This window comes from Manis pentadactyla, chromosome 19 (assembly GCF_030020395.1).
Source record: "Manis pentadactyla isolate mManPen7 chromosome 19, mManPen7.hap1, whole genome shotgun sequence".
Classification (NCBI taxonomy): domain Eukaryota; kingdom Metazoa; phylum Chordata; class Mammalia; order Pholidota; family Manidae; genus Manis; species Manis pentadactyla.
In genome coordinates this window covers 19983419-19998339 of record NC_080037.1, presented here as the reverse complement: position 1 = coordinate 19998339, position 14921 = coordinate 19983419, and positions in this window count along the sequence as shown.

The following is a 14921-nucleotide window of genomic DNA, read 5'->3' as shown; positions in this document are numbered from 1 at the left end:
AGGAAGGAGACAGAGGCACTGAACAACACATTAGAACAGATGGACATAACAGACATCTATAGAACACTCCACCCATAAGCAGCAGGATACACATTCTTCTTAAGGGCACATGGAACATTGTCAGGAACAGATGATATATTAGGCCACAAAAAGTGCATCAGCAAATTCAAAAGAATTGAAATTGTACCAACTAGCTCCTCAGACCACAAAGGTATAAAACTAGAAATAAATTATGCAAGGAAAACAAAAAAGCCCACAAACACATGGAGGTTTAACAACATGCTCCTAAATCAATGGATCAATGATGAAATAAAAACACAGATCAAGCAATATATGGAGATGAATGAACACAATAACTCCACACTGCAAATTTTGTGATATGCAGTGAAGGCTGTGCTAAGAGGGAAGTATATTGCAATACAGGTTTATCTCAGGAAAGAAAAACAATCCCATATAAACATTCTAAACTCACAATTAGTGTAACTAGGAAAAGAAGAACAAATGAGGCACAAAGTCACTAGAAAGAGGGACATAATAAGCATCAGAGCAGAAATAAATAAAATTGAGAAGAATAAAACAATATAAAAAATCACTACAGACACCAGAGAAATTCAAAGAATTACTAGAGAATACTATGAAATATTGTATGGTAACGAATTTGATAACCTAGAAGGAATTTAAAACTTACTAGAAAAATACAACCTTCCAAGGCCGTTGGTGAAAGAAACAGAAAATCTGAATAGACAAATTACTAGCAATGAAATTGAATTAATAATCAAAAACCTACCTAAGAATAAAATTCCTGTACCAGATGGCTTCAACACTGAATTTTATCAAACATTTAGCAAAGACCTAATACCCATCTTCTTTCAAGTTTTCCAAAAATTAGAAGAGGATGGAATACTTGCAAAATCATTTTATGAAGCTAGCAACACTCTAATACAAAAACCAGGCAAAGACACCACAAACAAGAAATTTACAGTATCCCTGATGAACATAGGTGCAAAAATATTCAACAAAATATTAGCAAACTGAATTCAAAAATACATTAAAAAGATCACCCATCACGATTAAGTAGATTGTATCCCAGGTATGCAAAACTGGTACAATATTTGAAAAATCTATCAACATCATACACCACATCAACAAAAAGGACAAAAATCACATGATCATCTCCATAGATCCTGTTTGACAAAATTCAACATCCATTCATGATACATTTCCTTGGGTAAGGGAAGGAATAATAAAAATGAACAAGTGGGACTAGAACAAACTAAAAAGCTTCTGTACAGCAGAGGACACCAATATAAAAAAGGCAGCCTACAGTATGGGAGAAAATATTCATAAATGATATCTGACGGTGGGTTGACATTAAAAATATATAAAGAATTCTACAACTCAACAGCAGAAAATCAAATAACCCCATTAAATATTGGGCGGGCGACCTTAACAAACATTTGTCCAAAAGAGAAATACAGATGGCCAACAGACAAATGGAAAGATGTTCCACATCGCTTAACATTAGGCAAAATGCAAATCAAAACCACAATAAGGTAAGATCTCATACCACTTAGAATGGCCAGTACCCTAAAGAGAAGAAATAACAAGTGTTATCAAGGATGTTAGAGACAAGAACCCTCTTTCAATGTTGGTTGGAATGTAAACTGGTGCAGCTTTTATGAAAACAGTATGGAAATTCCTCAAAAACTAAAAAATAGAAATACCATATGACCCAGTAATTCCACTTCTAGAAGTTCAACCAAAGAAAACAAAATACCTGATTCAAAAATATATAGGCACCCTTATGTTTGTTTCCAAATTATTTATATTAACCAAGATATAGAAGCAACCAAAATGTCCATCAATAAATGAGTGGATAAAGAAGAAGTGGTACATATCAACAATGGGCTACTACTTGGCCATAAAAAGAAAGAATCCCTACCATCCGCAACAACATAGATGGATCTAGAGGTTATTATTATAAGTGAAACAAGCCACGTGGAGAAAGGCAAATTCCCTATGATTTCATTTGTTTGTGGAATCTCAGAATAAAACAAAATGAGTGTAATAACAGTAAACTCATAGACACTGAGAAAAGCCTGGCAGTTTCATGGGGTGAGTTTGGGATGGGTGGCTGGGGAGGATGAGGGCAATGAAGGGGCACAAATTTCTCAATCATAATAAAGCTGGTTATGGAAATGGTAGTACAGCATGGAGAATATAGCCAATGGTTCTGTAACATCTTTCTAGGTTGAAAGACAGTAACTGCACCAGTTAGGGTGAGTATTTAATAATGTGTGTAACTGTTAAACCACTGTGTTGTATACTTGAATCTTACATAAGGTTGTGTATCAAATATACTTCATTAAAAAAATAAAAAAACACAAAACAAAAATGAATAAAACAGCAATTGACTCAGACACTGAGAAGTGACTAGTGGTTACCATGTAGGGTTGGGTTGGGGGATGAGTAAAAAAGTGAGTGGGATAAAAAGAAACAAAATGTCAATCATAATATAAATTTAGTCACTGGAATGAGAGTATAGCATAAAGAGTGTAGACAATATTTATGGAGCATCTTTCTATATTGACAGATGGTAACCATCGTTGGGGTGAGCATTTAATAATATATATAAAATGGCCAAATCACTATTTTGTATACTTGAAACCAATAGAATTTTGTATATCAATCATACTTCGATTAAAAAAATCAAAATAAAAACCAGCAAACAAAAATGTTATGGTCCAATTGGGAGATATTGGTGGCCTGAAATAGTCACATGGGATGGCAGGAAGTAACTTGATTATAGAAGCAAAAAAAAGCAGGAAAGATAGTGTCTAATGAATACTTGGAAAGTTTGAGATTGGGAAAAAGAAGTTATCTGATTTTTGATGTATGATTTATGAAGATATTGAGTGAACCAAAAAGAGCATTTAGAGGAAAAAAATGAAAGAAGGTTCCAACTACTAAATTTGAGATGCCTTTGTAAAATCCAGTGACAGTAGACCAGTCGGTAAATCTCTGGCCCTCCGGTGAGGGATATAAATGTGTAACTCAGGAACATAAAGATTGTAAATGAGACTTGGGAATAGATGAGATCACTCACATTATGTTTATAGAGTGAGGGAAAAAAGTTTCTGTACATAGGAAAGCATGCATGGCTCACAGCAAACCAGAGAATGAGTGACAGATAGAAATTAATTGGCTATTTCTTGAGAAAATGCAGTGATTTCTAAAGTGAAGAAAAGTAAGAATTTCTAAAGAATTGCTCAAATTTATCATGATGATGAAATGATCATTAGTCATTTAGATTTAATAATATGAAAGTGACAGTAGTAGGTCAGTGGTAGAGACGTATAGGAAAAAAGAGAGTATAGAGAGCTGAAAATCCCATTGGAGAATAGTATGTTTTTTTATGTGTTTGTTATATGTGTTTGTCCACTTTTCACCACTAGGAGTAAGCTCTGTGAATTCAGGGTTTTTTTTTTATCACTGTATCACTATCACATACAATAATATAATTATAAAGATTTTGTTGAATAAATAAGTTAATTGATTACTTTCTTTTAAAATAAAGATACCTTCTTTCAGAAAAATTACAATATAAACTACAAATATTTAATAAAATATTCTAAAAGAAAATCAATTAAAATAATCACTTAAATCTTTCTGAAAGACTAAATAATATTGAATCAATTTTCTTTCCCTTACGAGGTACTGAGATTAAAACATGCCACAAATTTTATTACATACTGAGATCTTTTCTTTTAGGCAATAGCTTTTTAATGATTGCTTGCTCTTTTTTAGTTTCCAAAAAGGCATCAATAAAGAGAAGTTTATTTAACACTTTTAGACAACACTTTCTAGGGTAATGTTAGCTGAATTCTAATGGGAAAATGTCAAGACAAGAGGACACATTTTGATTTGGGTTTCAAGATATCTTGAATATATATTCAATATTGCCACATATTTAAAACTTTGATGGATACTGTTTTCGTGACTTGATTACCACAAGAACCCAGGTGAAACAAAAAGTGGGAGGTTTGTTTATAAAAGTTTTAACATATTTACTAGTCAAGACCTTCAAAAAACTTAGTTACATTTCGTTTTTCTCTAAAAACTGACATACCAGTGAGACTATATTGATGTTGACAGATCAGGGTACTGAATATATTTATGGGAAGAATTGTTGCATTAACTAAACAAGCTGGTGCACCAAGAATACCCTATGGGCATTTATATTCAATTTCTGCAACATTTCCAAGGGCAAACCACCCAATATGGTCTTTCCATGAAAACTATGTAGCATTGAATATTGGCAAATAACAATATAACCTCTGCAGAAACTTGCATGGAAAAAATATCTTTGGGGGATAGTAATAACTTGCTATTATTTGCAGTAAATTTTTATTTTCTATTTGCATTTTGCCAAACTCTGCTTACTTGTCCAGCATTTGACAATGCTTTTCAAAATAAGATGTGTTTATTTAAAAATATTGGTCTTAACACAATAGCATACATAGAACTTTATTTAAATAACCATTGGCTTATTGGTTTTCTTCACCTATTTTCTGCATACTTTATTTTGCAGGTATTAAGGATCAAATTTATTCAAAGCAGTCTTTCTATTTGACCTATATTTACTATACCTTATTTCTTCTCATTTACTTTCACTTTTCATATGGTAGAATATTATATGTGACTTGAAGGAAGATGTATTATACTGGATTACCATCAACCGTCTTTTCAAACATCTATCAATCTTTGGTAATAGTCATTTCTACTATGCCCTTCAAATAGAATCCACAAACATATTTTAGAAAAATTATAGTTTATTCCTTCCCATTTTATTGCAGTAACTCATAAATTTCCCACTGTAATTACTTATTTTTGTTCCTAATTTTATTCTACTGAAATTGAGTATAGACCAACTATTTGTCTTTCATGTACATACATTGGGGTTTGCATAAAAGAAAACACCTAATCTGGTTTCAAACATCTAAACTAGTTAATTGGGCTGCTTATTGATTGAAATAGAACAAGAAATACATTAGTATCTACAGTTTAAATACTAGACCTGAACAGACCTCCACGACCTTATTTTCCCCAATCTCTTATCTTCTAAGTAGAGCAGGCGTCAGAATATATCCTTCCTAACATGAGAGGACTACACCTCCCCTCTAACCATACCAAAGTCATAGAATTTAGAGTCCAGTTGTAAAAGGAAAAGGAAAATGCCATCGAAGTGTAGTCACTACTATGGTCCATGAGGCAACATAAGAATATGGTAAATAATAAGAGCTCAGTAAAAAAGAAATGAACTAAATGCTAAGATAAAACCTTAGTACATACCTTAAAAGTAGATATATTATTTCTTTTTGATATAAAAAGAGGTTGGAAGTTTTCACTCTATTCTCTAAACAATGGAAAATATGAACAAACTGGAAATTCAGTAATTCTTTGTAGATATAACAATAATAAAGGTCATCTCTGACTGAAGACTGTAGAGACAGAGATTCATGAATACAGAAAATAAGAGCTTATAGAGAAAAGCCACAGCTGGCAGGTTTCATGTCAGAGGCTTGTATAAACATTTAAATTGCAATTGTCTAATTGCTGGAGACTGAGTTTGAGTTAGGATTAGAGATGAAAAAATATGTAGTGTCAAGCTTTAGTGTATAACTGTTAACATTAATGATTTTTACTTCCTATAGGGTCACCAGGTTCTCAGGGTGAAGATAAAGAAAATTTCCACAGCATTTTAGCAGCTGGAGAGGAAAGGCTATTTTAAGTAAACTTAGAGCATGCTTTTCTCCTTAAAAAAGGCCAGTCCTCAAGAGAAACTACTTTACCTCAGCCTAATTGATGTAAGGGAAAGGAAATGTCTTGAAATCCTCTAGTCTTTAACAGAAAGGATGGGAAATATCAATTCCAGCTTCTACCTGACTTCTTGTCTCATCTAACTGGGAAGTGGGGAATCTGAGAAGCTTCTGTAGGGCATAACCAAGAGGTGTACATACACTAAAATACTGAAATCTGTTTCTATAGCATTATAGACTGCTTCTTCCCCCTCCACACTTTACCACCACATAAACAAGACACCTGATGAAAGAGGATTGCAGCTGAAAAGAAGTGGAAGACTTGGACTCTGCTTAAGAAGTAATCTCTCCAGGGAAATCTACCAACAATTTAGGAGACAAAACCGCATCATTAGAGGAGATTTTAGCATTTAACTCCTAGAGGTACAGCAAACAAATGAACAAAGGCAATGTTTCCCAGCCATGTAAAAATAAAATTCACCTAAAGGCTCCAGTTTCCTTAACTAAACACATTATGTTCAGCTTTCAGCAATGGATTATAAGACTTATTAACATACAAAAAAATAAAATTTGAAGAAACGGAAAAAGCTCCAGAAATAGATATATGTGGCTGCAAAGATGTGGGAATTGTCAGGTAACAATTTCAATCAACTGCAATCAATAGAATGTTGAAAACTCAATAAGAAAAATAGAAATAAAAATATCTAATTGTGAGGAAGTTGGGGTTCCTATTGGGGGACGAGGATTCTCAATGAACTTAAAGCATTGGATGATGTAACTGGCCTGTTGCTAGGATACCACATCCACACATCCACACCTTTAGGCAAAAAGCTATTGGTGGAGCCAAGATGGCAGCGTGAGTAGAGCAGCAGAAATCTCCTCCCAAAACCACATATATTTATGAAAATATAACAAAGACAACTCTTCGTAGAATAGAGACCAGAGGACCCAGGACAACATCCAGACCACATCCACACCTGCAAGTATCCAGCACCTCCTGAAGGATGTAAGATACAAGCCCCGGCCCGGTGGGACACGAGCGCCCATCCCCCCAGCTCCCGGCAGGATAAGAATAGGCAGAGCGGGAGGGAGACGGAGCCCAGGACTGCTGAACACCCAGCCCCAGTCATCCAGACAAAGAGCACAGACACAGTGCATGCATGGGGTCCTGGATACTAGGGAAACAGGGCAGCAAGACCTGTGAGAGGGACCCTGAGGCCAGCGGCTAGGGACAAAGAAAAGTGAGCGGATTTTTTTTTAATTATTTAATAATTTTTTTTTTTTAATGGCGAGTGCTTTTTGGAAGTCTAAAAGGGACAGGGACCCCAAAACCAGATGGAAGCATCCCGGGACACTTAGTCCAGTGGCAGGGAATCTGGGGGTCTCTGGGCACTCTAAACCCCTGGGCAGCAGGGAGCACGGAGGCCCCTCACGGAGATAAATAGCCTCCCGGTCACTCCCCCTCCAATGGGGCTCCACCATATCGGAGTTGCATCCCGAGCCAGGCCACGCCCACAGCAACAGCAGAGATAAACTCCATAGCAGCCAGGCAAGAATCAGAAGCCCTGTCTATGAGCAGCTGCCCAGCACAAGCCACTAGAGGTCGCTGTTCTCCCAGGAGAGGAGGGCCACAAACCAACAAGAAGGGAAGTTCTTCCAGTCGTCACTCGTCCCAGCTCTGCAAACTATTTCCATCGCCATGAAAAGGCAAAATTACAGGCAAACCAAGGTAACAGAGACAAAATCAGAGGAGACAGACCTAACCAGTCTTCTTGAAAAAGAATTCAAAATAAAAATCATAAACATGCTGACAGAGATGCAGAGAAATATGCAAGAGCTAAGGGATGAGGTCCAGAGGGAGACCACAGATGCCAGGAAGGAGATTACTGAAGTGAAACAAACTCTGGAAGGATTTATAAGCAGAATGGATAAGATGCAAGAGGCCATTGATGGAATAGAAACTAGAGAACAGGAAAGCATAAAAGCTGGCATAGAGGGAGATAAAAGGATCTCCAAGAATGAAACAATATTAAGAGAACTGTGTGACCAATCCAAAAGGAACAATATCCGTATTATAGGGGTACCAGAAGAAGAAGAGATAGAAAAAGGGATAGAAAGTGTCTTTGAAGAAATAATTGCTGAAAACTTCCCCAAACTGGGGGAGGACATAATCGAACAGACCACAGAAATACACAGAAATCCTAACAGAAAGGAGCCAAGGAGGACAACACCAAGAAACATAATAATTAAAATGGCAAAGATCAAGGACAAGGACAGAGTTTTAAAGGCAGCTAGAGAGAAAAGGGTCACCTATAAAGGAAAACCCATCAGGCTACCATCAGACTTCTCGACAGAAACCTTACAGGCCAGAAGAGAATGACATGATATATTTAATGCAATGAAACAGAAGGGCCTTGAACCAAGGATACTGTATCCAGCACGATAATTATTTAAATATGATGGAGGAATTAAACAATTCCCAGACAAGCAAAAGTTGAGGGAATTTGCCTCCCACAAACCACCTCTATAGGGTATTTTAGAGGGACTGTTCTAGATTGGAGCACTCCTAAAACTAAACAGATGTCACCAGAGAAAATAAAATCACAGCAAAGAAAGCAGACCAAACAAATACTAACTAAAGGCAAAAAAATAAAATCAACTACCCACTAAAAGCAGTTAAAGGAAACATGAAAGAGCACAGATTGAAACAACCAAAATACAAAGAATGGAGGAAGAGGAATAAGAAGGGAGAGAAGAAAAGAATCTCCTGACAGTGTATATAGCAGCTCAATAAGTGAGCTAAGTTAGGCATTAAGATACTAAAGAGGCTAACCTTGAACCTTTGGTAAACACGAATCTAAACCCTGCAATGGCAATACGTACAAATCTTTCAATAGTCACCCTAAATGTAAATGGACTGAATGAACCTGTCAAAAGACACAGAGTAATAGAATGGATAGAAAAGCAAGACCCATCTATATGCTGCTTACAAGAAACTCACCTCAAACCCAAAGACATGCGACTAAAACACAAGGGATGGAAAAACATATTTCAGGCAAACAACAGAGAGAAGAAAGCAGGGGTTACAGTACTAATATCAGACAAAATAGACTTCAAAACAAAGAAAGTACCAAGAGATAAAGAAGGACATTACATAATGATAAAGCGATATAGATATAACCATTCTAAATATATATGCACCCAACACAGGAGCACCAGAAAAAGTGAAACAAATATTTAAAGAACTAAAGGGGGAAATAGGCTGCAATGCATTCATTTTAGGAGACTTCAACACACCACTCAGCCCAAAGGTTAGATCCACTGGGCAGAAAATAAGTAAGAACATGGAGGCACTGAACAACACAGGAGAACAGATGGACCTAATAGACTTCGATAGATCTCTACATCCAAAAGCAACAGGATATACATTCTTATCAAGTGCACATGGAACATTCTCCAGAATAGACCACATACTAGGCCACAAAAAGAGCCTCAGTAAATTCCAAATGATTGACATTCTACCAACCAACTTTTCAGACCACAAAAGTATAAAACTAGAAATAAATTATACAAAGAAAACAAAAAGGCTCACAAACACAAGGAGGCTTAACAACATGCTCCTAAATAATCAATGGATCAACGAACAAATTAAAATAGAGATCAAGGAATATATGGAAACAAATGACAAAAACAACACAAAGCCCCAACTTCTGTGGGATGCAGCGAAAGCAGTCTTAAGAGGAAAGTATACGACGAACCAGGCACATTTGAAGAAGGAAGAACATTCCCAAATGAATAGTCTAACATCACAATTATTGAAACTGGAAAAAGAAGAACAAATGAGACCTAAGGTCAGCAGAAGGAGGGACATAATAAAGATCAGAGAATAAATGAACCAAATTGAGAAGAATAAAGCAATAGCAAAAATAAATGAAACCAAGAGCTGGTTCTTAGAGAAAATAAACAAAATAGATAAGCCTCTAGCCATATTTATTAAGAGAAAAAGAGAATCAACACAAATCAAGAGAATCAGAAATGAGAACGGAAAAATTACGAAAGATTTCACAGAAATACAAAGAATTATTAAAGACTACTATGAAAACCTATATGCCAACAAACTGGAAAACCTAGAAGAAATGGACAACTTCCTAGAAAAATACAACCTTCCAAGACGGACCAAGGAAGAAATACAAGGTTAAGCAAACCAATTACGAGCAAAGAAATAGAAACAGTAATCAAAAAACTACGCAATAACAAAACCCCCAGGCCGGATGGATTTACCTCGAAATTTTATCAGACACAGAGAGAAGACATAATACCAATTCTCCTTAAAGTTTTCCAAAAAATAGAAGAGGCGGGAATACTCCCAAACTCATTCTATGAAGCCAACATCATCCTAATACCAAAACCAGGCAAAGACCCCACCAAAAAAGAAAATTACAGACCAATATCCTTGATGAATGTAGATGCAAAAATACTCAACAAAATATTAGCAAACCAAATTCAAAAAGACATCAAGAGGATCATACACCATGACCAAGTGGGATTCATCCCAGGGATGCAAGGATGGTACAACACTCGAAAATCCATCAACATCATCCACCACATCAACAAAAAGAAAGACAAAAACCACATGATCATCTCCATAGATGCTGAAAAAGCATTTCACAAAATTCAACATCCATTCATGATAAAAACTCTCAGCAAAATGGGTATAGAGGGCAAGTACCTCAACATAATAAAAGCCATATACGATACACTAACAACCAACATCATACTGAACAGCGAGAAGCTGAAAGCTTTTCCTCTGAGATCGGGAACAAGACAAGGATGTCCATTCTCCACACTGTTATTCAACATAGTACTGGAGGTCCTAGCCATGGCACTCAGACAAAACAAAGAAATACAAGGAATCCAGACTGGTAAAGATAAAGTTAAACTGTCACTATTTGCAGATGACATGTTATTGTGCATAAAAAACCCTAAAGACTGCACTCCAAAACTACTAGAACTGATATGGGAATACATCCAAGTTGCAGGATACAAAATGAACACACAGAAATCTGTGGCTTTCCTATACACTAACAATGAGCCAATAGAAAGAGAAATCAGGAAAACAACTCCATTCACAATTGCATCAAAAAGATTAAAATACCTAGGAATAAACCTAACCAAGGAAGTGAAAGACCTATACCCTGAAAACTACAAGTCACTCTTAAGAGAAATTAAAGGGGACACTAACAAATGGAAACTCATCCAATGCTCATGGCTAGGAAGAATTAAGATCGTCAAAATGGCCATCCTGCCCAAAGCAATATACAAATGTGATTCAATCCCTATCAAATTACCAGCAACATTCTTCAATGAACTGGAACAAATAGTTCAAAAATTCATATGGAAACACCAAAGACCCTGAATAGCCAAGGCAATCCTGAGAAAGAAGAATAAAGTAGGGGGGATCACTCCCCAACTTCAAGGTCTGCTACAAAGCCATAGAAATCAAGACAATTTGGTACTGGCACAAGAACAGAGCCACAGACCAGTGGAACAGATTAGAGACTCCAGATATTAATCCAAACATATATGGTCAATTAATATTTGATAAAGGAGCCATGGACATACAATGGGGAAATGACAGTGTCTCTTAACAGATGGTGCTGACAAAACTGGACAGCTACATGTAGGAAAATGAAACTGGAACATTGTCTTACCACATACACAAAAGTAAACTTAAAATGGATCAAAAACCTGAATATAAGTCATGAAACCATCACACTCTTATAAAAAAACATAGGCAAAAATCTCTTAGACATAAACATGAGTGACCTCTTCTTGAACATATCTCCCTGGGCAAGGAAAACAAAAGCAAAAATGAACAAGTGGGACTATATTAAGCTCAAAAGCTTCTGTACAGCAAAAGACACCATTAATAGATCAAAAATCTACCCTACAGTGTGGGACAATATGTTTGTAGATGACAGATCCGATAAAGGCTTGACGTCCAAAATATATAAAGAGCTCACCCACCTCAACAAACAAACAACAAATAATCCAATTAAAAAATGGGCAGAGGAACTGAACAGACAGTTCTCCAAAAAAGAAATACAGATGGCCAACAGACACATGAAAAGATGCTCCACATTGCTAATTATCAGAGAAATGCAAATTAAAACCACAATGAGGTATCACCTCACACCAGTAAGGATGGCTACCATAAAAAAGACAAACAACAAATGTTGGCAAGGTTGTGGAGAAAGGGGAACCCTCCTACATTGCTGGTGGGAATGTAAATTAGTTCAACCATTGTGGAAAGCAGTATGGAGGTTCCTCAAAATGCTCCAAATAGACTTACCATTTGACACAGTAATTCCACTCCTAGGAATTTACCCTAAGAATGCTGCACTGAAGTTTGAAAAAGACAGATACACCACTTTGTTTATCGCAGCACTATTTACAATAGCCAAGATATGGAAGCAACCTAAGTGTCCATCAGTAGATGAATGGATAAAGAAGATGTGGTACATATACACAATGGAATATTACTCAGCCATAAGAAGAAAACAAATCCTACCATTTGCAACAACATGGATGGAGCTAGAGGGTGTTGTTCTCAGAGAAATAAGGAAAGTGGAGAAAGAGAAATACCAAATGATTTCACTCATGTGTGGAGTATAAGAACAAAGGAAAACTGAAGGAACAAAACAGCAGCAGAATCACAGAACGCAAGAATGGACTAACAGGTACCAAAGGGAAAGGGACTGTGAAGGATGGGTGGGTAGGGAGGGGTAAGGGGGGGGAGAAGATAGGGGGTATCATGATTAGCATGCATAATGGGGGGTGTGAGAGTGGGAGAAAGGGGAGGGCTGTACAACACAGAGAAGACAAGTAGTGATTCTAAAACATTTTGCTACGCTGATGGACAGTGACTGTAAAGGGGTTTGTGGGGAGGGACCTGGTATAGGGGAGAGCCTTGTAAACATAATATTCTTCACATAGATTAATGATAACAAAAAAAAGAAAAAATGAAAAGGGGGATTACTCCCTGATAGGATAAAACTAAGTGTAAATCAATGATTAATGCATGCTTTCAATATTCTTAATTTTGATCATTTAAAGGGTGTCAGATGATCAGCTATGGAAGTACATTTTTCTGATAATATTCCATTCTCTTAAAAAAAAATGCAGTTCCTGTGTAGTGATCTCCAATAAGTTCTTCACAATGGTATAAAGGGCATATGAAAGTGTGGGCAAAGGGTTTGCTTGTCTTTATACAGAGGATCAAAGCGTAATTTGGCTCCACAGAAAACGAATTAAGATATGATATGAAGAAGAACTTCCAACATCAACATTCTCTGGAAGAGACATTCCAGAAGATGATCATCAAAAAACTTCAACAAAGATCCTTGCACTGTTGCAGTTGTAGCTGCATTCAACCCACCGGATCCTGGACTTGCCATTGGAATGAAGAAGGAGATATCTAAGCTGGCCTGTGCATACAGTAAAACAATCAAATTTGACTGAATCTATACTGTCGGAACTCAACCAAGATTTAGGAGAAGTGCAAGTTGCAGCACTCCAAAATCTTGCGACTATAGACTATCTACTGTTATAAGAACATATGGGATGTGAACAGTTCCCAGGAATGTGTTGTTTTTATTTGTCTGATTGTTCTCAAACTATTCAAATTCAGTTAGACAATATCCATCATATCATTGATAAGTTTTCACAAATGCCCAGGTTGCCTAACTGGTTTTCTTGGTTTCACTGGATATGGCTGGTAATTGTAGGTCTGCTTTGGTTATGTAGCTGTATTCCTATTATGTTAATGTGTGTGCACGATTTAATTAGTTGTTTAAAACCTATTCATGCTTATGTTACTCTACAAGAAGATATGTCAAAGAAATAATCAATCTTCCCATGTTTTCTTCCATCTGCTACTTCTATAGCTTTTCTTCTTCCTTCCTAATTGCAACCCTTAAGTAGAATTCGTGCCTCATATCGAAAGTACCGAGTATCATAATTCTTCCTAGTGGTAAAGATACCTCAAGACAAATGCTGGGCATAGAAGCCGCAGGGCATAAATATGCAAAGAAGTAAAAAGCTAACCTTTTCAAACAATATGGCTTCTCTCTCACTTACCAACTTTACATTTCCTTGTATGGCCCAGAAGATGACTGGTTAGCCAGAGACGGGTAAGATTCCTCAAGGGAGGAACAACCTAAGACAGGCACAGTCGCAGGGGGCCATCAGGTGAGAAATTGGGGATCAACAGAGGTGAGGCTTAGAACCTCAACCCCCCTGTTTTGAGAGAAATCTTCTGCATTCGTGGATGTTTTGTTGCCCTTGTCCAGTTTTGATTAATACTCAGTCTATAGGCACACACCTGATCATCTACATTTGCCCTCTTACAGCACTAAACTATGTTTTCTACCTTTATCTTGCATCTACCTACCACTTCAGCATTTTATTAAAATAATAATAATAATAATAATAATAGTAAGGGAGAAATGTGGGATTCACATATAAATCAAGTATAAAAATCAAACAAATATTCATATTTGACCTGATTGTTTATAGTTCATGATGCGTGATCAAAACCGAAAGTTTCTATGATGACTGCCCTTGCACTGTTCACCATGTAAGAACTTATTCATATGTAAGAATTTGTTCTCCATGTAAGAACTTGTTCGTTATTCTTCAGAAGATTGGAGACTGTTGAGAATTAGGCTTGGGGTTGATTAAAGATTGTGCATTGAGTCTCATATACAGAATTTTATTGTTGTTAACAACCATTTAATCAATAAATATGAGAGATGCCCTCTCAAAAAAAAAAGAAAAGCTATTATTGCACTACATAGAGAGCACAGCCCAGTACTCTGTGCGGAGGCAGAGATGCTTGTGCTCAACCTACCACCAGAGAACAAGCCGGGTAATAAACCCTTTCACCCCAAATAACGTTTTGCTGTCAATTTCTTTTGTCATATTGAATCCATAGCGAACTTGCCCAGGGCTGAAACCCATTGGCAAGACAACTGTAGAATTCAGCAGGGTTTATTGACCAAGGAAAAAGACAGGCTGCCCTTATGGGAGGGGTGCTTCAGT